The following is a 24,891-nucleotide window of genomic DNA, read 5'->3' on the forward strand; positions in this document are numbered from 1 at the left end:
AGTAATAGAGGAATTTCTATCCTTAATTACTTTAACTTGGTCTGACAACTGGTCTTGATATTTTATAAGCAATGATCCCTGGAGTTTCCAGTTGGTTACTCAGGTTTCTTTCAATGCAATTTACTGAAGTTTGCATGACTAGTACAAAAGATTGTGAAATTTTAAATGCACATTGTGTTCAATGTAATATGAGTTTTTGTGATTCCATCCACAAAATTGATCATACTCTCATTAATGGATGTTTTTACTGATTTCATTTCTACTTTTATTTGCGAATGGAATGTTTGACATGGCTGGCTAGGGCAGCATCTATTGCCCATCGTGGATTGCCCAGTTAAAGCATATTGCTGTGTATCTGTGCATGTCAGAGAAGCAGGCAAGGTTAAGAATGGATATTTCCTTTCCTATAGAACATTAGTGAACTGAATGCATTTTTACAGTCATGAACAGCTATGCATGCTTGTTATTAGGTGAGCTTCTTTTGTGATAAACTCATATATAGTTGTATTGCAACTGTTCGTAAATATATGAAGGAATTGTTCTTAAAGTATTTTTTAAAAAATGTTTCTGAATGCTGCCTGATTATATTGATCATGACAGGTTATCTTTTTGAGAATTTACAAAAGAGGAAGCTGGAGCCGAAGGGGAAACTGGAGAGTAGAACTTAGGAATAAAAGGGATGCAGTTATACTGACAGGTGTGTATTAAAGGCTCTGAAAGAGTCAGTGGGCAATTGAGGAGTGAGTATGTAGTCAATTCACTAAAGCATTAAGAATAATGATAGGCTAACTACTATAGAAAGTTCAACTACTCCAATATTAGTTGGGATAATCAGAGTTTATAGGGCGCAGATTTCCTGTAATGTGTACTTCTTCTGTTAACATGCAGAGGTGGTCATACAAAGGACATTGCAGTAACTGCTTTGAATGAAGTGACTGGGATTTCTGACTAGCCTAACATAGTGTTGATACTTTTATATAATTTGTTTTCTTGGAATGTATGATGATGCTAAAGCTTAGTTGATGCTGATTTACTATGTTTCATTAACCTAGTAGTTGTTGATGGCTGTCCCACATTTTCCTTGTAGGAGCATTGCTACCTGGTATATTTTAAGTTTTCTATCATATCTGATGCGTTGAAGTATAATTATTTAAGTCCGGAGAGCTTTGAGCTATTATCTTGGCCCTTCAACCTTTACAAAACACAAAGTAGCGACTATTTCATTCAACTATATCATTCCAATAATTACAGCTTTTATGCAATTTGTTCAAGGCACATATTGTGATTCTTTACATGTCAGAGGTTATGTTTTATTTCAACTTGTTTCCAAAAAAAAAATTGGCATAAATAAGGGAGATAATGCTGGATGTTTTTCAATTCAGGAAATTTAAGTTAGGCATTGAGTAGATGATCAGCCAGTATCAAGAATGGCGGAGTAGGCTTGAAGAGTTGACTGTCCAATTCCTGTTCCTATCTCCTACTGTTAGCCTAAATTAACAAAAATCTTTCAATTTTTGAAAATTTCAACAGACCTTCAGCATCCATGTAACTTTAGATGAAAGAATTTCAGATTGCTGCTACTTTTTGTTTGATTTCACTCCTGAGAGACTTTGCTCTAATTTTAAGATTATACCTTGTTCTGGAAACTATATAATTGAATTCTTTATTCGTTTTAAATGCTTCAATTAGATAACTGTTCAACTTTCTGAAATCAATAGAATATTGGTCAGATTTTTGGGATCTGTCCTCGCAATTTATATTTTTTAAATATTAATATCATTTTGGTGAGTCTGCAGTGTTCCTGCTTCAATAATTAGCTGTTATTTTTCCATGAAGTATGGTGGCCAAATCTGAATGCATTGTTCAAGATGGGATCTGACCAAGCTCTGCACAACAGACATTTCACTTCTTCAGTTTTGAAGTCAAACCCTTAACAGAAAGGGAAACATTTGATGGCTTTTTAAAATTGTACTTGTGTACCTGGATACCAAATCTCTTTCTTCATTTTTCCTTATCTCTCATATTCAGCAATTTTCCACTTTGGGTTTCTGAGATCCAAATTTAATGACTTTACTCATCCCCATGTTAAAATCACCTGTCATTCATTGCCCTATTCACTTGACCTACCAATATCCCTTTAAACTTCCTGCTCCTATCCATATAACCTACTGTACCTCAACTTAATGTCATTTGTAAACTTGGGTATTCCTTCATCAAAGTCAATAACATAGTGGAAAAACTATGTGCATAGATTCTTGCAGAAAAAGCATTGTCACATCCAGCTAATCAGAGCACAAAAACTTTATCCCTGTTCTCTGTCTCTTACGTCCTAACTAGTTAGCAACTCAAATTACAAAATCATAAAAGCATACAGTGCAGAAAAGGCCCTTCGGACATCGAGTCTGCACCAACAATAACTACTGCTAAAGTCACGCTAATCCCAGTTTCCTACACTTGTCCTATGTCCTTGAATGTTATGATATTTCAAGTACCCACCCAAATATTTTTTAAAGTTTTTAAGGTTTCTGGCCTCCACTATCTTCCCAGGCAGTGTCTTCCAGATTGCCACAACCCTCAGAGTGAAAATGTTTTGTCTCAAATCCCTTCTGAATCATCTGCTCCTTACCATAAAACCATGCCCTCTCGTGATTAATTGCACAGCCAAGGGGAACATCTGCTTCCTATTCATTCTGTCCATACCTCGCATCATCTTATACATCTCAATCATGTCCCCTCAGCCTTCAGTGCTCTAAAGAAAACAATCCAAACGTTTCTACTCTCTACTTGTAGCTCAGTTGTACCCAATTTAGGTTCAATCACGTCCTTCCTATAGTGAGGTGATCAGAATTGCACACAGTACTCCAACTGTGGTCTATCCAACATTTTGTCCAACTCCAATATTACCTTCTTGCTGTTAAAATCTATGTCACAACTGATAAAAACAAGTTATTTTCAAATCTATGTGCTTTTATTTTTCTAATCTTGTGTACAATTTTAACAAATGGAAGCCCATAGGGGCGACATTCACAGCTATTCCCCTAATCACTGTGCTATTAATGTCCTGAAAATGATCAATTAAATTAGTAAAATATGACCAAGTAGAAACAAATCCCTGCAAATTCTTTGACCACCTTTAAATCTCAATGAGGCTATCTATGTATGGAAGCAGAGGAGATAGGTGAGATCCTAAACAAATATTTTACGTCAATATTTACTGTGGAGAAAGATATTGGAAACTAGTATTCTTGAGGAAATAAATAGTGATTCCTTGAAAAGAGTCCATATTGTAGAAGAGGAGGTGCTGGAGATCTTAGAATGCACAAAGATAGATAAATCTCCAGGACCTGGTCAAGTGTATCCAAGGACATTATGGAAAACTAGAGAAGAAATTGTGGGCCCTAGCAGAGATACTTGTATCATCAAAAGAGAGAAGACTGGAGGGCAACTAATGTTGTGCAATGTTTTCAAAAAACTGCAAGTGCCATATCTAGCCACCTCTTGAATACATTCAGTGTTTTGACATCAACTACTTCCTGTGATAATGAATTCCACAGGCTCACAACTGTTTGGGTGAAGAAATCTCTCCTCATCTCAGTCCAAATTGATCCTCAGACTGTGACCCCTGGTTCTGGACACACCCACCATCGGAACATCCTCCCTGCATTTACCCTGTCTCGTCCTGTCAGAATTTTATAAGTCTGTATGAGATCCCCCCCACTCATTCATCTGAACTCCAGCGAAAACAATCCTAACCCTGTCAATCTGTCCTCATACATCAGTCCCACCATTCCTGGAATCAGCCTGGTAAACCTTTGCTGCACGCTTGAGAGAGCAAGAGCATCCTTCCTCAGAAAAAGAGACCAAAACTTAGCAATTCGACAATTGTTTTGGGATTTTTGATTAGGTTAAGCCAACTGGTTGAAGCCTGCGACTTGCTTTCCCTCTTAATGGGATGCTTAGAGACTGTTTAGTAAGTAGGATTAATGATGTAACAATGCATAAATGCCTACTAGCTGAAGCCCAATTGAACTTTAAACAGGCGCCAAAACTGGTTTTCATTAGAAAAAGTGGCAAATGGAGCATAGAGGTGCAAAGTTTTCAGATGGAAGTAGACACCCTCTACAGTCCAACTAAGCTTGGGGAACAACACTTGACTGCAAGCAATTGCTTATCCTTTTTCTGGACATATCCTCTTCAGAGGGATTGTAGGTCGGCTCACAACGATACACCAAAACAAAGCCAAGCCTTAGCCAAATAATTCTCTTTAGCATCCTGGTTGACAAGCCATTTTAGATGTCACTGGTATGTGGATTTGAGGCAGTAGAGCAGTCCTAAAGATATATATTGAGTAAGGTAACTCACAGGTGGGTATCTAGGACAGTTCATATCCTGGAAAATCCACCTATTTCTGATTGGAACAGTTAAATTGCTTTGCAATATCCAAATCAGAAGCAATCAAAATAATTGTCTGGTTAAATGGTCATCCTGTTCTAACAGAGGTCAATTCCGGTGCAGTTGTACCAGTGATTGCAGTACCAGTTTTGAACAAAATTCGCTTTAGACTGCAGCCATTAGGTTTGTACAATACCTCGGCTAAGCTGAGTACCAATACCAGAGAACTTGCTTGCTTACTTACTTACAGTGTGGAAACAGGCCCTTCGGCCCAGCAAGTCCACACTGACCCTCCGAAGAGCAATCCACCCAGACCCATTCCCCTACACCTAACACTATGGGCAATTTAGCATGCGCAATTTAGCATGGCCAAATCACTTAACCTGCACATCTTTAGACTATGGGAGGAAACCGGAGCACCTGGGGGAAACCCATGCAGACACGGGGAGAATGTGCAAACTCCACACAGTTGCCCGAGGTGGGATTTGAACTCAGGTCTCTGGTGCTGTGAGGCAGCAGTGCTAACCACTGTGAAACTGTGCTGTCCTTTAAGGGTACAACTTCAGTTCCTGACTCTTATGAAGAACAGTTGGTTCATTTACCAATGATTGTAATAAAAGTCTCGAGTCCAAGCTTTGTGGAGTGACATTGGTTGTGAGATATTCAATGAGATTGGCTCAACATTTTTCATATAGGAAGTGGCTGCCTGAGTGAAATTCTAAGTAAATACCTGGAGGTCTTCCAGGAATGCCTAGAGACTATCAGAGGAGCAAGGCAACTTTGTATATTAACCAGGAATTAAATTCCATTATTCTGCAAGGCCCACCCAATGCCATTTATCTTTATGGACAAAAATTGAAGGAGAAATCAGAAGGCTGTAAATGGAATCATTAAACCAATTTGTGAAATAGGCAGCACCAGTTGTATTGATTTTGAAGTCTGATAGGTTGGTTCACCTTTATAATAGTTTTAAACAAATGGTAAACTACATTTTGCAGCTGGATGAATACCCTGATAGTCCCTAAAAAAAACCTGGAAACCTTTGGGTATTTCCTAAATTTCATAAACATCCAAACCCCTGTGTAGAGGATTTATACGCAAAGCTAGCTGAGGGGACCTGTCCTTAACAAAGCTGGACATAAGCCACGCATACTTACAATTGCATTTTCTTAGAAGTACGCTACAGTTAATACCAATAAGGGTGTGTAACAATATGAGACTGCCATTTGGAGTATCATCATATGGTTTAATTTTTCAGCTGACAGTGGAGAACATTTTGCAAATTCCACCTAAGGTCGTCATTTACCTAGATGATATTCTAATACAGGGAAAATTGATAAAGAACACTTAGAGAACTTGAATATGCCCTGAGGCATTTTTCCAAGGCAGCCTAAGAAGGGAAAATATGTGTTCCAGGCGCCCCACCCCACCTCCAAGTGACCTACTTGTGCTACAGAGTTGACAAGACATGGTTACGGGAGCTTAGGTAATTTCTTCTCTGGTAAATTGCTAAAGAAATGTCATACGTCACCTGCCCTCCATCCTGATGCCTTTGCATCAACTCCTAAGAAAGAATCATCCTTGGAAAAGGTCACATAGTTAAGTCCTAACTAGTGTGTTTTGAGAAGGTTTGTAGCGCAGGTTGAGGTTCTAGATGTATGTTTGCTTGCTGAGCTGGAAGGTTTGTTTTCAAACATTTAATCACCATACTAGGTAACATCTTCAGTGAGCCTCCAGTGAAGCACTGGTGGTATGGCCCGCTTTTCATTTATGTGTTTAAGTTTCCTTGGATTGGTGATGTCATTTCCTGTGTTGACATCATATCCTGTTCTTTTTCTTGGAGGGTATCCAAATCGATGTGTTTGTTGATAGAGTTCCAGTTGAAATGCCATGCTTCTAGGAATTCTCATGTGTGTCTCTTTCAGCTTGTCCTAGGATGGATGTGTTGTCCCAGTCAAAGTGGTGTCCTTCCTTACCTGTATGTAAAGATACTAGTGAGAGTGGGTCATGTCTTTTTGTGGCTAGTTGATGTTCATGTGTCCTAGTGGCTAGTTTTCTGCTTGTTTGTCCAATGTCATGTTTGTTACAGTACTTGAAAGGTATTTTGTAAATGACGTTAATTTTGCTTATTGTCTGTATAGAGTCTTTTAAGTCCATTAGCTGCTGTTTTAGTGTGTTGGTGGGTTTGTGGGCTACCATGATGCCAAGACATCTGAGTAGTTTGTCAGTCATTTCCAAGATGTCTTTGGTGTAGGAGAGAGTGGTTAGAGATTCTGGATGCATTTTGTCTGCTTGTTTAGGTTTGTTGCTAAGAAATCAGCAGACTGTGTTCATTGGATACCCATTCTTTTTGAATACGCAGAAGAAGTGATTTTCCTCTGCTCTTTTTAGTTTCTCTGTGCTGCAGTGTATGGTGGCTCATTGAAATAATGTTGTACTGCAGCTTCGTTTGTGGGTGTTGGGATGATTGCTTCAATAGTTCAGTATTAGGACCATATGTGTTGTTTTCCTGTAGGTGCTGGTTTGAAGTTCCCCATTGACTGTTCGCTCTACTGTGACATCTAGGAATGGCAGTTTGTTGCAGTTTTCCTCCTCTTTTATGAGTTTATGCCAGTAAGGGTATTATTGATGGTCTTGAAGGTTTCCTCTAATTTGTTTCAATTAATGATGACAAAGGTGTCATCCACGTAGCAGATCCAAAGTTTAGGTTGGATGGTTGGCAGAGCTGTTTGTTCGAGTCTCTAAATTACTGTCTCTGCTAAGAACCCTTAAGGTATCGGAGATCCCATGGGTGTTCCGTTGGTTTGTCTTTAGGTTTTGTTGTTGAAGATGAAGTAGATGGTAAGGCATAGGTCCACTGGCTTGACGATACTGTCCTTGCTGATAAAGTTGATGGTGTTTGGTATATGTTTCTTTGGTTCTTCTCATAGTGTAGTCAGTGTTTCCTTGGCCAGGTTGATGTTGATGGATGTGAACAGAGCTGTTACGTCAATGGAGACCATCATTTCATCCTCTTCTACCTTGGTGTCTTTGGTGTTCATGAATTTTGGGTGGAGTGAATGGAGTGGCGTGAGTCTTCTACTAAGTGTAGAAGCCTTTGGTGTATTTCCTTGCCTAATCTGTACGTTGGTGTTCCAGATAGCGAGACAATGGGTCTGAGATGGGGGCTCCTGGTTTGTGAATTTTGGGTAATCCATAGAAGAGTGGTGTGTTGGATCTGTCTGGTTTCATTTTTTGGAAGTCAATCTTGTTTAATTCTCCAGATTTCTGAAGTTTTTTTTGAGTAAGACTGTGATTCGGTTCTCTACTTGTGAGATCGAGTCTATCACCACCTGTTGGTAAGTGTCGGTATCTGCAAGCAGTGCAGTTGTTTTCTCAATGCAGTCTGTTTGGTTTGAAATGACTGTCAAGCATCCTTTGTCTGCAGGTAGGATAAGGATGTTTTTATCTTATTTGAGTCCGTCTAGTGCTTTCCTTTCTTGTGTATTGAGTGTTTTCCTTTTTTTTTCCTGCTTAATGTTGGTGCAACTGTCCATCTGATGGTTTGCTGGGTTTCTTCTGTGTCTTTCAGTATTGTTTCTAATGCTGCTAAGAAATCTTTCTTGTCCTTATCCTGTAAGTTGTCATTTAATCCACTAACTGAGACAGCGTTTTCCGTATCTTTTAAGCATCAGATTTTTTTTATCCATTTTTCTGTGTTGTTTGTTTGAGTATGTCTAGTTTTTTTCTGCAGGTTTAGTTTTTTTTTCATTTTCTGTGTTTGCTGCTGTCTAATGCCTATAGCTTGTTGTACTGTGTCTGTCCATTCATGGTCTGTTGTGTAACTGAGTAAAGTTTTTTTGATGTGAAATTCCCCAGTTGTATTTACGGAGCCTAATTTCTGCTCCTGTGTCTTATAGTCTTATAATCATGGAGCACAAACTCCTACTCAAAGAGTACGAACCCCTAGCTTTGGGCCACATTCAGCAGTGGGCTCTAATACTAAGATGCTTAAAAGTTAGAACACTGTCCAGGTGATCAAGTAGCAAATGCGATGCATTGAGCCACTTTCCATTCACAGATACACACTGGTTGTACCTCCACTGAAAGGTTCAGTTATGGTATTACATTTTCTGGAAACACTTACATTCGCAGCTGACAATATCAGGCTTTGGAAGCAGAAAAATCCCCCACATCCATAGAAATGGCCAGGTGAACCTTGGACTTGTTGCACGTCGACCATACAAGTCCTTTCAGGGGTTCAATCTTCTTAGGTCATTGTGATTAGACATGCATAAAGTCCATTCATCAAACATAGAGACAACGATAGAAAACTGCTTGTATATTTTTTTTAATACATGGAATCCCAGAAATGTTGGTCACAGATCAGGGGCCATCATTTCTCAGCAGGGAGTTTAGATATTTCCTAAAGTCGAATGGGATTTGACATATCAGGACTGTTCTATACTACCAGTCATCGACTGGTGTGGCAGAAACAGCAGTCCAAACTTTGAATGATGGCTTCAAGAGAAAAGACATACAGCCTATCTACATACCAAGCTTTCATGGTTCTTATTTGATTATAGGACTACCCCACATGCTACTGCAGGCATAGCTCTGGAAGAGTTGCTAATCAATAGAAGATTAAATCTGATCTTCGCGGGGGATCCAAGATGGCGGCGACCCAGCAAGACTGAGTCCACAGTGCTCTACCCAAAACTTGGGCAAAGTGGGCTATCCACCCCCACCACACTCACTAAACCATTTATAATAGTTGTTAACCTTAAATAGTTACCTATTAGTACATTTAAATAGTCTAATACTAGCTGGAAAATGAGTAAAGGGAAGGGAACAGGCGGCTGTAAGAAAGCAGGGACCCCTCCCCCACCCTCTCCCTCTTCATCTGCAACAAAGGTGTCTTCAGCTACTTCAGGAGATTTACCAATGAAGATGAGCTTTGAGGAGATGTTTGCCAGGTGGGAGGCGAAGATTGATGCTTTTATCGATGAGTCTCGGCAGAGCAGAGAAGCACTATCAGCCGAGCTGCAGAAGCAGGGCAGAGACATTCAGGAATTGGAGTGCCGAGTCAGAGAGGTGGAGTCGAAGGCCACAGCCTCAGAGACTGCGATAAAATCAGCAGCCGACCACATCCGTTTTCTGGAGAATCGAGTCCAGAACCTAGAAAACCACATTGATGACCTCGAAAATCGATGTCGTAGAAAAAATATTCGGTTGTTGGGCCTGCCCGAGCAGGAAGAGGGAGGTCAGCTGACAGCATTCTTAGAGCATTGGCTGCCACAACTTTTAAATCTGCATAATGGATCAGGCCAGGTAAGGGTAGAATGGGCCTACCGGGTCACAGTACATGGACCCGGTTCAACCCAGCGCCCACGCCCGGTCCTGTTCCAGCTGCAGAGCTATAGGGAGAGGCAGATGCTCCTGGAAGCCTCAAGAAATCTGGGAAAAGATCCCCAAGCTATGACCCACAAAGGATCCAGGATCATGCTGTTCCAGGACTTCTCCCCAGCTTTGGTCCGAAAGAGGAAGGCATTCGATGAGGCGAAGAAGCGTTTAAGGGACTTAAATATTCAGTACTCCTTACGATATCCAGCGACGCTACGCCTTAGCCACGAAGGATCCATATGTAACTTCGGATCACCGGAGAAGGCTAAGGAATTCTTGGACTCTCTTAAATAAACTGTAAGAGATTGTGGACGCTGGTCTGCCTTTCCTATTATTTTGGTTTACATCCCTTCATCTTTTCTTATCTTTACCCCTATGTGTGTATATATATATATATATGTTGGGGCGTTTGGTTAATGTTGATGGGGAGAGGTGGTTACTTTATTCTATTTTACTTCTGTTTTTAGGAGCGGGGTTGTTTTTCTTTCCCCTGTTATTTTGTGGTATTATATTTAAGTATTACATGTTGAGATTGTAATCTTATAGTTATATATGGTATTAATATTCCCAAATATATTTAGATGTGGGTGTGGGTGGGGGTGGGGTGTTCACTGTTAACTCTAGCTTTATATTATATTTGAATTCTCCTCATTTTATTGAGGAACACCTGGGTCAAGGGTGGGGCACTGGTTGGAAGAGGGTAAGATGGACTGTGGGAGAGGAAGTGACGCTCCCTGGGAACAAGGGAGAAAATCTCCAATTCGGAATGTTTTATATCTTTTATACTTAGAAAGAGTTTTTTGTTATATTGTTTTGAGTGTATCAGAGAGTCTTTACTTTTGTAAATCTTGTATGCTCCATGCTCGGGATGTTCTAGATAGAGTTTCCCCTCCTGAGGGGTCTCGGATCTGTCCAGATGATTATGGCTGAACAGTCGGTTAAGTGGTGCACCTGGAATGTCAGGGGGAGTAATTCGCCAGTTAAAAGGAAGAAAATATTATCAAATCTTAAGAAGGAGAGAGTTGATATAGCTCTCCTACAGGAGACACACCTGTCGGATAAAGAACACTTAAAATTACGACAGGGCGGATTTGATCAGGCCTTTTTTTCCTCTTTTAATTCAAAAAGCAGGGGAGTCGTTATCCTTGTCCGGAAGAACTTCCCTTTGAAAATTCTAAATCAGATAAAAGACGAATCTGGACGATATATTTTGATTAAAGCCCTCATAAATGGAGAGGAATATGGGATCTTAAATGTGTACTGCCCCCCGGCACACCCTTTTAAATGCATAACGGAAGCTTTTTCAAAACTGATGGCCTTTGGTGCCCGTCATACAATTATAGGGGGAGACTTTAATTGTATTATGGATCCGGAAATAGACAGGATTCCCAAGAGTGCCGCTGGAGTATCTCCCAGATCTAGACAACTGGCGGACCTGAATAAAGAATTAGGATTGGTAGATGTATGGAGATGTCTCCATCCACAGGGTAGAGATTTTTCTTTCTACTCAAATCCACATAAATGTCACACAAGAATTGATATGTTTTTTGCCCCATCGATTTTTCTAAATTCTATAGCAACCTGTAAAATAGGTACTATAGCAATCTCTGACCATGCCGCTGTATACATGGAAACTAAGGTAAAGAACAATGGGACATCTGCTCGGCATTGGCGTATGGACCCCTTCCTGATAAAAGATAGCAAATTTTTAAAGTACTTCTCCCAAGAACTTAAAACTTTTTTAGAAATTAATACTGGTACGGCTAGCAATCCGTCAATGATGTGGGAGACCGTCAAAGCTTATGCACGAGGTTTGATCATCTCCTATTCAGCGACCCAGAGGAAAATGAAGGGAGAGCAACAGCGTCAGCTCGAAGCTCGCCTAAAAGCAGCCAAAACAGCATACGCTGATAGACCTTCTATCACAAAATTGCAGAGGGTTACAGCTCTTAGGACAGCTTTAAACACCGCGCTTACTCAAACGGCTAAAAGGGAAATATTATTTGCGAAACAAAGATTATATGAATATGGCGACAAACCGGGTAGATACTTAGCATTTCTTGCAAAGAAAAAGAAAGCCCCTCAAACTATTCCGACCATCAAGGAAAGTAGATTAGATTAGACTTACAGTGTGGAAACAGGCCCTTCGGCCCAACAAGTCCACACCGACCCGCCGAAGCGCAACCCACCCATACCCCTACATTTACCCCTTACCTAACACTACGGGCAATTTAGCATGGCCAATTCACCTGACCCGCACATCTTTGTGACTGTGGGAGGAAACCGGAGCACCCGGAGGAAACCCACGCAGACACGGGGAGAACGTGCAAACTCCACACAGTCAGTCGCCTGAGTCGGGAATTGAACCCGGGTCTCAGGCGCTGTGAGGCAGCAGTGCTAACCACTGTGCCACCGTGCCGCCCACTAAGTGCCACCGTGCCGCCCACAAAGTACAGGTACCCTGACTCATGATCATAAAAAGATTAATGCGATCTTTAAAGAATTTTATTCTGAACTATATAGATCGCAGGATTATGAAGATAGGATTAGGAGGATGCAGTCATTTTTTAAAAATTTGACCTTCCCGGGCCTGACTCCGGAACAGGTGTCGGCCCTAAATACCCCTTTAACAGTCCAAGAAATACTTGAGGCAATTAGGCAACTTCAGAGCGGAAAAGCACCGGGCCCGGATGGTTTTCAAGCTGAATTCTATAAAGAATTTACAGGAATATTGGTTGACCCACTTATGGATATGTATAATTTTGCGCATAGTCAGGTCTGTCTCCCGCCCACGTTGAAAGAAGCAAATATTTCTCTTATCCTCAAAAAAGGAAAAGACCCAGAAGATTGTGCATCTTACAGACCAATATCCTTACTAAATGTAGACTTTAAAATTCTCTCAGAAATGTTAGCACTAAGACTAGAAAGGGTACTGCCATATATTATAAAGGAGGACCAGACGGGATTTATTAAGGGCCGCAGATCATCCAATAATATCAGAAGGGTCTTGAATATGATCCAAGCCTGTCATCAGGGAAAGATACCAGGAGTAGTAATTTCATTGGATGTGGAAAAGGCATTCGATAGGGTTGAATGGTCATATTTATTTTACACATTGGAAAGGTTTGGCGTTGGACAGGTGTTTACCAAATGGGTTTCAACATTGTATAATGACCCCAAAGCAGCTGTTATTACTAATGGGTTAAGATCGGATGGCTTCAGTGTGGGTAGGGGCTGCCATCAAGGATGTCCTCTCTCACCATTGTTGTTTACACTGATAATCGAACCATTAGCAGAAGCCATCCGGACTGATCCTAATATAACGGCCCCGAGGATTGGTACAGGTAAACACAAAATTACCCTCTATGCAGATGACGTTCTCTTATTCCTCAGTAATCCTTTAATGTCAGTGCCTCGTCTAATTCAAGTTATTAATACATTTAGTGCATTCTCAGGCCATAAAATTAATTTTTCAAAATCGGAAGCCATGCCAATGGGTGGTCTGGCTATGATACCCCACTTAATGGACGGATCCCCTTTTCCCTTCCGTTGGTCCCTGGAGGGCTTCTTATATTTAGGTATTTTTATCACGCCAGTATTTGATCAGCTGTATAGGGCTAATTTTGTACAATTAATGGAAAGGATAAGGCAGGACCTCCAGCGATGGAGAGACCTTCCGACTTCCTGGCTAGGGAGAATAGCATTAATTAAAATGAATGTTCTGCCCCATCTCTTATATCCTATGAGAATGCTCCCGCTGATGCTGCCAAGGCTAGCCCTACGTAAATTATATGGCTGGTTGGGCTCCTTTATTTGGAACCATAGATGGCCCCTTATTAAGCTGAAGAAGCTACAGCTTCCACAGGCAAGGGGAGGACTGGACTTCCCAGACTTTAGGAAATATCTTTTAAGCTCCCTACTAAGTTACATAGCTGATTGGGTTTCATCTGATCCACAATCAATTTGGCTGGATATCGAAGCCTCCCAAGTAAAATACCCACTTATTAACCTTTTATTTTCAGATAAGAGGAAAATCATTACAGACCACTGTAAAAATCCCATAATATTAAACACAATTAAGGCCTGGAATATAATGCGGCAAAATGAGGGTAACTCACATAAAACATCCCCCCATGCACCAATAGTAGGCGCATGGGGATTCCAACCGGGGATTACAGATGCCACCTTTAAACTCTGGAGATCCAGGGGCATCTCATGCTTAGGGGACCTATTTAAAGATGGGATCCTGATGTCCTTTGAGCAGCTGCGTCTGAAATTCGGGATACCTAATGGGGATCTCTTTCGATACTTCCAAATTCGAGATTATATACAGAGGAAGACTACATTAATAGATAGTCTTTATAAATCAGACAGAGAACGTAATGTCTTACGACCAGCGGGGGCATCCTCCGTTAGTACTATATATCATTTGCTACATGATGGAGTCTCAGGAGACATGGATGACCTGCTTAAAACATGGGAGCAGGACTTGGGGCTAGAAATCTCTGAGGATATGTGGAATGACATTTGGGAAAATGCTAGAAGAATTGCTATCTGTAACAGAACTCAGGCTATCCAACTAAAGATACTTCATAGGGCCCATATAGCTCTGGCTCGACTGGCAAAATTTAAGGCAGGAGCATCTCCAATGTGTCCCAAATGCAAAATAGAGGTGGGTACTCTTGCACATTGTCTGTGGACTTGTCAGAAAATCCGCAGATACTGGACTAAAGTGGCAAATACCCTGACAGAAATTTTAGGAACGGAAATTAGGGTGGACCCTGTATCTCTCCTTTTGGGCTTTTCGAACCTCTCATCTCTGGATATGCATGGGAAGAGACTATTTTCTATTCTCTCTTTCTGTGCAAGGAAAAATATTTTGGTGAACTGGGTGGCTGAGGGCCCCCCTGGACTTTCAAATTGGCACAGATTAATTATGGAATATATCCCCCTTGACTTCCTCACAAATATGGTGCACCGAAAGACTGAATTATTTTATAAAATATGGCAGCCCTTTTTGAATTATATAAATGCAGATATTTCGGCTATCCTAACAAGGGCTTTTATTTAGTGAAGATTTCAGACCGGGCTGCTCCGGGGCCCCTTGGGAGAGGAATCCTGCACGAATACGGGTTTTATTATATTTGATGTTTATACATTCCGAGCATGTAAGAGACTTAGGTATACACTCTGGTTAGTTATAGGTTAGATTAGTAGAAAGTTGAGTTTTTTTTCTTTCTTTTTTCGTTTCTTTTTTTTCTCTTTTTGTTTTCTTTCTTTCTCTTTTCTTTGTTAAATTATGACTATTGTATATATGATTTAATTGTACATCAATGTTTGTATTTGAGAGTTTTGTTTATTTTTGTAAATTTGCAAAAATGTTAAATTTCAATAAAAATATCTACAAAAAAAAAAATCTGATCTTCGCAGATCTGGGGGGAGTGGGTGAAACGACATCAGGAATACCATTGCTGCACACAAGACTCTGCCCAGTGAGAGCAACATTTTGATACAGGGGATGTAGTTTGGTGTAAAAATCACAGAAATGGCCCCACATGGGTAAAAGGCATGGCCAACGGGAGGTCAGGACCAGTGATATGTAAAGTTCAGGTAGTTGTGACGATCTTGAGCAAACATGTGGACAATATGAAAGCTGCAAAATTGCGAACATTGTGGCAGCAAAATGTGGCCTGTCCCTTAGAACAGTTGGAAAGGCTGCTGCTGGAACCCTTGGGTTCATCCTCAACATCGAGTGTTGACGAGTCCTCAGAGATGGACATGACGGACGTGATGCCTTGATGCCAGAATAAGTGAGTGAAGTTCTACCGAGGTGTTCCTGGAGTAAGAGGCTTGTATCAAATACCGAGTCAGAAGAACGTGACTCAGTGTTAGGAAAAAGGACCAGCCTATTTCCTCAGACTCAGAGGGGGAGGGATGTAGTACTTGTAACAAGATTAAAGGTAAAAATCACACAATACCAGGTTATAGTCCAACAGGTTTAGTTGGAAGTGCTTTGGAAGTGGAAGTATCTTTCAGAGCACTGCTTCTTCATCAGGTGGTTGTGGAGTATAAGATCGTAAGACAAAGAATTTATTGCAAATGTTTACAGTGTGATGCAACTCAAATGATATATTGAAAAATACTTGGATTGTTTGATAAGTCTCTCATCGTTTAGAATGACCATGTTGGTTTCAGTCTTTCATATGTAAATCCTAACAATATGTGCTATGTCAACTCAGATAATGCATTGAATGTGTGAGGTTAAAGTCTGTTTGTCTGTGTCCCAATGTTCGGATTGATTCTTTTTCTGAAAAAAATGGTTTATAGAATCTTACATGGATTCATGCATTTTTTGAGCAAAATAAACTGTAATTCTGCAAGTACAAGTTCCCCCATACAAACTTGAGTGTGTGTCTGTGTGTGTGTGGGTGGAAGTGTGTGTTTGTGTTTGCGTGGGGTTGTGTTTGGGGGGCGTGGTGTGAGTGTCTGTGAGAGAGTGTGTATGTGTGTGAGTGTAAAGGGGTATAAGTCTGTGAGAGGGTGTGAGTATGGAGGGTGTGTATGTATGAGCGGATGAAAGAGAGCTTGAGTATGAGAGATGATCTGCGTGAACGTATGGGTGTGTGTTTGTGTGTGTGAGTGTGCGTATGCGCATGTACGCACTTGTGTGCGTGTGTGAGAGAGAGTGGGGTTACCTGTAGTGTGACATGAACCCAAGGTTTACCTCCAAATTGTAGCAAGATCAGCCAGCTGGACCTCATTAGGGCTGTTAATCTGGCTGGCAGATGAAAAGGAGAGTAGCAGACATACTGACACACTGAGAGCTGACTCTGAGTAGAGAGTACTAAAGTCAAGGACTGGTCTTCTGTAAATGAAGGGTGACTTGGTGATGGGATACCAGCCTCTGTGGAGTTACTTCAGTTTCCGCATGCTAAATTTTTATTCTTTCTTGTCAATTTTTATCTCTTGCCAATTTCTTGATTTAAGAATATATTTAAAACATGTACTTTGTTTCTTCTTTGTAAATTGACTGTAGTTTCTTGGTCAATCAAGAGTTTTGTTTACAAGCAAGGCCATGTAAGTACAGGTGCAATGAACTGTGTCCCCTTCTGTGTTCCAGTATTCTCTGACAGAGTTGACAGACTTCAAATACCCAATAATGTGCATTCCAGCGGGCAGAGACTCCAGTACACCTTGACAATTGATATAGAGCAACTAGCATACCAAAGTTGTAACAATGGTTAACAGAAAATTGTGACAAAGAGGATTCTGGGTAATCCAAGATGGAGAACAGGAAAAATCTCTGGCTGTAACAGGCTGCTCCTTTTTTTGAGGTATTTTAGATGTTGGAGGTGATTTCCTTGAATTCCAGGAGTAGCAATTACTGTTCTATATGCTGTTGCATTGTTTTGGAACTTCGGAGGAAAAAAAGGTTAAAGCAATGTTACTTTTAAAAGGGAGAGGAACAGATAAAGGAAGCGCATGGTGAGGTCGATGCAGGTGAGAGAGAGAGAGAGAGAGAGAGAGAAACCCTGATAACTGACACAGCAGTGAACCTGCGCAGTTACTGCCTTTGCTGTTTGAATTCATGTACCGCTGGACATTGGAGTGCATCTGGAAAAATTATCAAAAAGTGAAATTCACAGCTGATGTCAGAGAGGTCACATCACAGAAACAGTGAAGTGAATATTTTAAGTGTGGCCTTACAGTAAGTCTGCAGTCATGAGTAGAGTGGGTTCTTTCTTGATTGTATGTTATATTCAGATATGTCTCTTTATTAAACTTAAAAATATAAGCCATAAGTATTAATTTAACCTGGAGCAGTGTTTTGTAGAGGAATAAGTGGCACGGTGGCACAGTGGTTAGCACTGCTGCCTCACAGCGCCAGAGACCCGGGTTCACTTCCCACCCAGGCGACTGACTGTGTGGAGTTTGCACGTTCTCCCCGTGTCTGCGTGGGTTTCCTCCAGGTGCTCCGGTTTCCTCCCACATTCCAAAGATGTGCAGGTCAGGTGAATTGGCCATGCTAAATTGTCAGTAGCGTTAGCTAGGGGGTAAATGTAGGGGTATGGGTGGGTTACGCTTCGGCGGGTCGGTGTGGACTTGTTGGGCCGAAGGGCCTGTTTCCACACTGTAAGTAATCTAATCTAAGCCAGTGCTGTTTTCTGGATCTGTAGATTGAAAGAAGCAAAAATGGCCTTTAGTAGAGTGATATGCTCTTCTTGTCGGGTGTCTGAGTTTAGGGAGAGTTTACGGGTTACTGAGGATTATATGTGCAATAAATGCCATCGGTTGTGAATCCTATCAGATTGAATGGATCGGTTGGAGAGACAGTTAGAGGCAGTGAGGAATTTACAAGAGCAAGTGGATGTGATGGATGGCAGTTATAGGAAAGGGGAAAAGTAGCAGATATAGTCACATAGATGGGTTAACTCCAGGAAAGGTAAGAGAGGTGGGCAGGTAGTGCAGGAGTCTTCTGTGGCTATCCCAAGTTTCAAACAAGTATATTGTTTTGAACAATGTAAGGGGTGATGGATTCTCAGGGGAACTTAGCACGAGCAGCCAGGTTTCTGATATTGAGACTGGCTGTAATGCAATGAGGGGTATGTCGGGTTCCAAGATATTGACTGTATTAGGGGACTGTCTAGTCAGAGGTACACACAGATGTTCATGTGGCCAGCAGTGAAAAATCAGAATGGCATGTTGCTTCCCTGGTGCCAGGATCAAGGATGTCTCAGAGAGGGTGCAGAATGTTCTCAAGGAGGAGAGAGGCCAACAGGAGATCATTGTACACATTGGAACCAATGACATCAGAAGAGAAAAAGTTGAGATTCTGAAGGGAGAATACAGAAAGTTAGGCAGGAATTTAAAAAGGAAGTCCTTGAGAGTCGTAATATCCGGATTACTCCCGGTGCTCCGAGCTAGTGAGGACAGGAATAGGAGGGATAGAGCAGATGAATGCGTGGCTGAGGAGTTGGTGTATGGGAGAAGGATTCACATTTTTGGATCATTGGAATCTCTTTTGAGATAGAAGTGACCTGTACAAGAAGGACAGATTGCACTGAAATTGGAAGGGGACTAATATACTGGCAGGGGGATTTGCTATAGCTGCTTGGGAGGATTTAAACTAGTAAGGTTGTGTGGGACCCAGGGAGATAGTGAGGAAAGAGATCAATCTAAGACTGGTACAGTTAAGAACAGAAATGAGTCAGACAGTCAGGGCAGGCAGGGACAAAGCAGAGAACAAGGTAGGACTGATAAATTAAGCTGCATTTATTTCAGTGCAAGGGCCTAACAGGGAAGGCAGATGAACTCAGGGCATGGTTAGGAACATGGTTTGGGATATCATAGCAATTACAGAAACATGGCTCAAGGATGGACAGGACTGGCAGCTTAATGTTCCAGGATACAAATGCTACAGGAAGGACAGAAAGGAAGGCAAGAGAGGAGGAGGAGTGGCATTTTTGATTAAGGAAAGCATTACAGCGTACTGAGGGAGCACATTCCTGGAAATACATCCAGGGAAGTTATTTAGGTGGAACTGAGAAATAAGAAAGGGATGATCACCTTATTGGGATTGTATTATCGACCCCCTAATGGTCAGAGGGAAATTGCGAGACAAATTTTAAGGAAATCTCAGTTATCTGTAAGAATAATAGGACAGTTATGGTTCGGGGATTTTAACTTTCCAAACATAGACTGGATGGGACTACCATAGTGTTAAGGGTTTACATGGAGAGAAATTTGTTAAGTGTGTACAAGAAAATTTTCTGATTCAGTATGTGGATGTACGTACTCGAGAAGGTGCAAAACTTGACCTACTCTTGGGAAGTAAGGCAGGACAGGTGACTGAGGTGTCAGTGGGGGAGCACTTTGGGCCCAGCGACTATAATTCTATTAGTTTTTAAATAGTAATGGAAAAGCATAGACCAGATCTAAAAGTTGAAGTTCTAAATTGGAGAAAGGCCACTTTTGATGGTAATAGGCAAGAACTTTCAAAATTGATTGGAGGCAGATGTTCGCAGATAAAGGGACGGCTGCGAAATGGGAAGCCTTCAGAAATGAGATAACGAGAGTCCAGAGACAGTATGTTCCTGTTCGAGTGAAAGGAAAGGCTGGTACATATAGGGAATGCTGGATGACTAAAGAAAATGAGGGTTTGGTTAAGAAAAAGAAGGAAGCATATGTCCGGTATAAATAGGATAGATCGAGTAAATCCTTGGAAGAGTATTAAGGCAGCAGGAGTACACTTAAGAGAGAAATCAGGAGGGCTAAAATGGGACATGAGATAGCTTTGGCAAATAGACTTAAGCAGAATCCAAAGGTATTTTTTTACAAATACATTAAGGGTAAATGGGTAACTAGGGAGAGAATAGGGCCCCTCAAAGATCAGCAAGGCAGCCTTTGTGTGGAGCCACAGGAGATGGGGGAGATACTAAACTAATATTTTGCTTCAGTATTTACTGTGGAGATGGACATGGAAGATATAGAATGTACGGAAATAGATGGTAACATCTTGAAAAATGTCCATATTACAGAGGAGCAAGTGCTGGATGTCTTGAAATGCATAAAAGTGGATAAATCCTCAGGACCTGATCAGGTTTACTCTAGAACTCTGTGGGAAGCTAGAGAAGTTATTGCTGGGCCTCTTGCTGAGTTATTTGTATAATCGATAGTCACAGATGAGGTGCTGGAAGACTGGAGGTTAGCTAACATGATACCACTGTTTAAGAAAGATAGTAAGGACAAGCCAGGGAACTAGAGATCAGTGAGCTTGACATCAGTGGTGGGCAAGTTGTTGAAGGGAATCCTGAAGGACAGGATGTACACTTATTTGGAAAGACAAAGGCTGATTAGGAATACTGTAGTCAACATGGCTTTGTGTGCAGGAAATCATGTCTCATAAACTTGATTGAATTCTTTGAAGAAGTAACAAAAAGGATTGATGAGGGCAGAGCAGTGGCCATGATCTATACGGACTTCAGTAAGGTTCCCCAGGAGACCAGTTAGCAAGGTTAGATCTCATGGAATACAGGAAGAACTAGCCACTTGGATACAGAACTGGCTCAAATGTGATGGTGAAGGGTTGTTTTCCAGACTGGAGGCCTGTGACCAGTGGAGTGCCATAAGGATTGGTGCTGAGTCCCCTAATTTCCGTCATTTAAATAAATGATATGGATATGAGCATATGAGGTATAGTTAATAAGTTTGCAGATGACACCAAAATTGGAGGTGTAGTGGACAACGAAGAAGATTACCTCAGATTACAATGAGATCTTGATCAGATGGGCCAATGGACTGAGAAGTGGCAGCTGGAGTTTAATTTAGATAAACGCGAGGTGCTGCATTTTGGGAAAGCAAATCTTAGCAGGACTTATACACTCAATGGTAAGATCCTAGGAAGTGTTGCTGAACAAAGAGACTTTGGAGTGCAGGTTCATAGCTCCTTGAAAGTGGAGTTGCAGGTAGATAGGATAGTGAAGAAAGCATTTGGTATGTTTTCCTTTATTGGTCAGAGTATGGAGTACAAGGGGTGGGAGGTTATGTTGCGGCTATACAGGACATTGGTTTGGCCGCTGTTGGAATATTGCGTGGAATTCTGGTCTCTTTCCTATTGGAAAGATGTTGAGGGTTCAGAAAAGATTTACCAGGATCTTACCAGGTTTGAGGAATAAAGCTATACGGAGAGGTTGAATAGGCTGGGGCTGTTTTCCTTGGAGCATCGGAGGCTGAGGGGTGACCTTATGGAGATTTATAAAATCATAAGGGGCATGGATAGGATAAATAGACAAAGTCTTTTCCCTGGGCTGGGGGAGTCCAGAACTAGAGGGCATAGGTTTAGGGTGAGAGGGGAAAGATGTAAAAGAGACCTAAGGGGCAACTTTTTCACGCAGAGGTGGTATATGTATGGAATGAGCTGCCAAAGGAATTGGTGGAGGATCGTACAATTGCCACATTTAAAAGGCATCTGAATAGGAAGAGTTTGGAGGGATATGGGGCAGGTGCTAGCAGGTGGGACTAGATTGGTTTGGGATATCTGATCGGCATGGACAGGTTTGACCGAAGGGTCTGGTTCTGTACTGTGCATTTCAATGACTCTATGGCTAATGTTTGTGTACAAAAACCAATGATTAAATTTTATATAGGTTCAGATTGAAAAAATTGCATGACTTAATGATAAATGAAAGACTCGTTTGTGGAAACTGGCACATCGATAAATGCTGTCGACAGAGTTTCATCATGTGTGGTGGCACAGTGGTTAGCACTGCTGCCTCACAGTGCCAGAGACCTGGGTTCAGTTCCTGTCTTGGGCAACTCTCTGTGTGGAGTTTGCATGTTCTCTGCGTGGGTTTCCTCGGGGTGCTCTGGTTTGCTCCCACAGTCCAAAGATGTGCAGGTTGGGTGAATTGTGCTAAATTGCCCGTAGTGTTAGGGCATAAATGTAGGGGAATGGGTCTGGGTAGGTTGTTCTTCGGAGGGTCGGTGTGGACTTGTTGGGCCGAAGGGCCTGTTTCCACACTGTAAGTAATCTACTTTAGTCATTTGAAGAGCTCCAAGATCCTTCCACCTGTTTGACAGCCCTTTCTGTATTGTGAAGAAGCTGAGGACCATGCTACTGGCAGTGGTTTAAGTGAAATGAGTAGACAACAAGGGCAAATGAACAATGTGTAGATGGAATAAAAACAGAAAATGTTGGAGAAACTCAGGCCTGGCAGCATTTGTGGAGAAAGAAACAGTTAATTTTTCAAGATTAATATGCCTTTAATGTAAATGAAACCTAATGGATCAGAGAATCAATTTATATTTTCTTTAGGGGGAATCACATTAGCCAGTACAATGCATGCAGCCTAGCAGAAGACAGGAAGAAACAAGAGACCAAAATGTTTGCAAAGAATTGGTGCAATGTTTCTGGTTGTCCCTGTACAGCAGAGTATATTGGTTTAGTAAAGGTACAGTGCAAGTACTTCATACAATGTGTATTATTTCAGTGTCTCCTGAGGTTCTAAAAGACAGTATTGTATATACAAATTTCCTTGCCTTATTTCTCAGGAAGCCAAATAAATAGACAATAATTCGAACTTTGCACCTTCAATTAAGAAGAGAAATGTGGATATACATAAACTTGTACACCACAGAAAACAGCATTCAGCCTACTGTACCTGTGAGACTCTCTAAAAGAGCAAACAATTATACACAGTCCACCTCTGCATTTTTATTCCTTTCTTAAGTAAAAATCCAATCCCCTTTCGGAAGCTTCTTTTAGACAATAAATTTCACATGATAACAATTAATTTGAGTCAAAGAGATGTACAGCACGGAAACAGACCTTCCAGTCCAACTCATCCATGGCGACCAGAAAGCCTAACATAATCTAGTCCCATTTGCCAGTACTTGGCCCAAATGCTTCCTATTCATATACCCATCCATTTGCCTTTTAAATGCTGTAATTGTACCAGCCACCACTACTTCCTCTGGCAGCTCATTCCATAGATGCACCACTCTCTGTGTGAAAAAGTTGCCCCTTAGGTCCCTTTTATATCTTTCCTCTCTCACCCTGAATCTATGTCGTCTAGTTCTGGACTCCCGCACCCCAGCGAAAAGACCTTGTCAATTTACCCTATCCTTGTCCATCATGATCTTATAAACTTTTATAAGGCCACCCCTCAGCTTCCCATGCTCCAGGGAAAAAAGCCCCAGCTTGTTCTCCTTCACAATTTACAGACCAAGAAAATAGCACCATCATTTTGCTCTAAAAAACAGTGCTCCAGCTAACTTAGTACTTTTGGTTTATATTTTTTTAAATTTAATCAAGAGACAAATCTCAATAAAACATATAATCAAGAAAGAACCCACTCTACTCACTACTGTAGACTTAACAGCAAGGTTGCACTTAGAAATTGAGTAAAGAAAATTCTCCTCTCCTTTTTTTTTGCTTTCAATCTGCGTTCTCTGATTATTTGCTGTCCAGGCAATAAATATAGTATTTTTCTGATCCCCATGTATAAAAATCCTGTGTAATTTTGAACACAATTATTCCCGTTTGACCTCCCAACAACACCCAACTTCTCTAATTTCTCCATAAAACTGTTTCCTCACGCCTGGCACCTAAGTTGTAAACCTGCCCTGCATTCTCTTGTAGATCTAGGCATCCTTGTTACAGTGTGTTTTCCAGAATATATAACACACTATTTCGCATAACCTGTGCTTTGTGATTTAGCATAATCAAGAATTTGTACTCTGTGCCTCTCTTTTGCCAGACATTTTATGCGTTTTTGAACAGTTTTGTCAACTTGCCCTGTCACTTCAATACAACCATACACTCTGTATACTTCCACTTCAAAGTTGAACTCTTTGGTTGATGTTGACTTTCATTATTTTACCTTAAACACCGTGTCACTGCACACTGTTTTAAGTTTCCTGTGCTATGCTTGGCCCATTTCACCAGCCTAAGATCTTCTTAAGTCTTTTACTGCCTTTCTCATTATTCATTGTTTTTCAGCTTGTATCATCTGCAGACTTTGAAATTAGACCCTATAAATCAAGATCCTGATTTTTACATTATATAATTGCATTGCTTTTGCTGTCCTCATCTTAACACTTTAAAGCCCATTAATTACTTGTTAGAAGCACAGTCCCATTGTAAAGCAAGGAAAAGCAACAGCCAGTTTGCACACAAGAATATTTCGGACAGAAAGGAACGTGATAGTGTCGAGGAATAGGGAGAGAGAGCAGTTAAATGTGTGGCTACAGGCAGGAGGGAGGGATTCCGGTTTCTGGACAACTGGGGTTCTTTCTGGGGAAGGTGGGACCTCTATAAAAAGGATGGTCTACACCTGAACCTGAGGGGCACCAGTATCCTTGGGGGGAGGTTTGCTAGTGCTCTTTGGGAGGGTTTAAACTAACTCCGCTGGGGCATGGGAACCTGGACTGTAGCTTTAGGGTACAGGACCTTGAGTGTAGGGAGGTTATGAATAATGCAGCGATCTCGAAGGAGGGTGCCTCTAAACAGAAGGGTGGATTGAAGTGTGTATACTTCAATGCCAGAAGTATAAGAAATAAGGTAGGTGAACTTGCAGCGTGGGTTGGTACCTGGGACTTCGATGTTGTGGCCATTAC

At 41.2% G+C, this 24,891-nt stretch overlaps 1 protein-coding gene across 2 annotated transcripts in view; it reads left to right on the top strand.

Annotated features, from left to right (window-relative positions):
• pbx4 (pre-B-cell leukemia transcription factor 4) overlaps positions 1-24,891 on the top strand; it is a 610,007-nt gene that overhangs the window by 505,607 nt on the left and 79,509 nt on the right. The window lies entirely within an intron of this gene.

Source organism: Hemiscyllium ocellatum, chromosome 45, assembly GCF_020745735.1.
Source record: "Hemiscyllium ocellatum isolate sHemOce1 chromosome 45, sHemOce1.pat.X.cur, whole genome shotgun sequence".
Lineage (NCBI taxonomy): Eukaryota > Metazoa > Chordata > Chondrichthyes > Orectolobiformes > Hemiscylliidae > Hemiscyllium > Hemiscyllium ocellatum.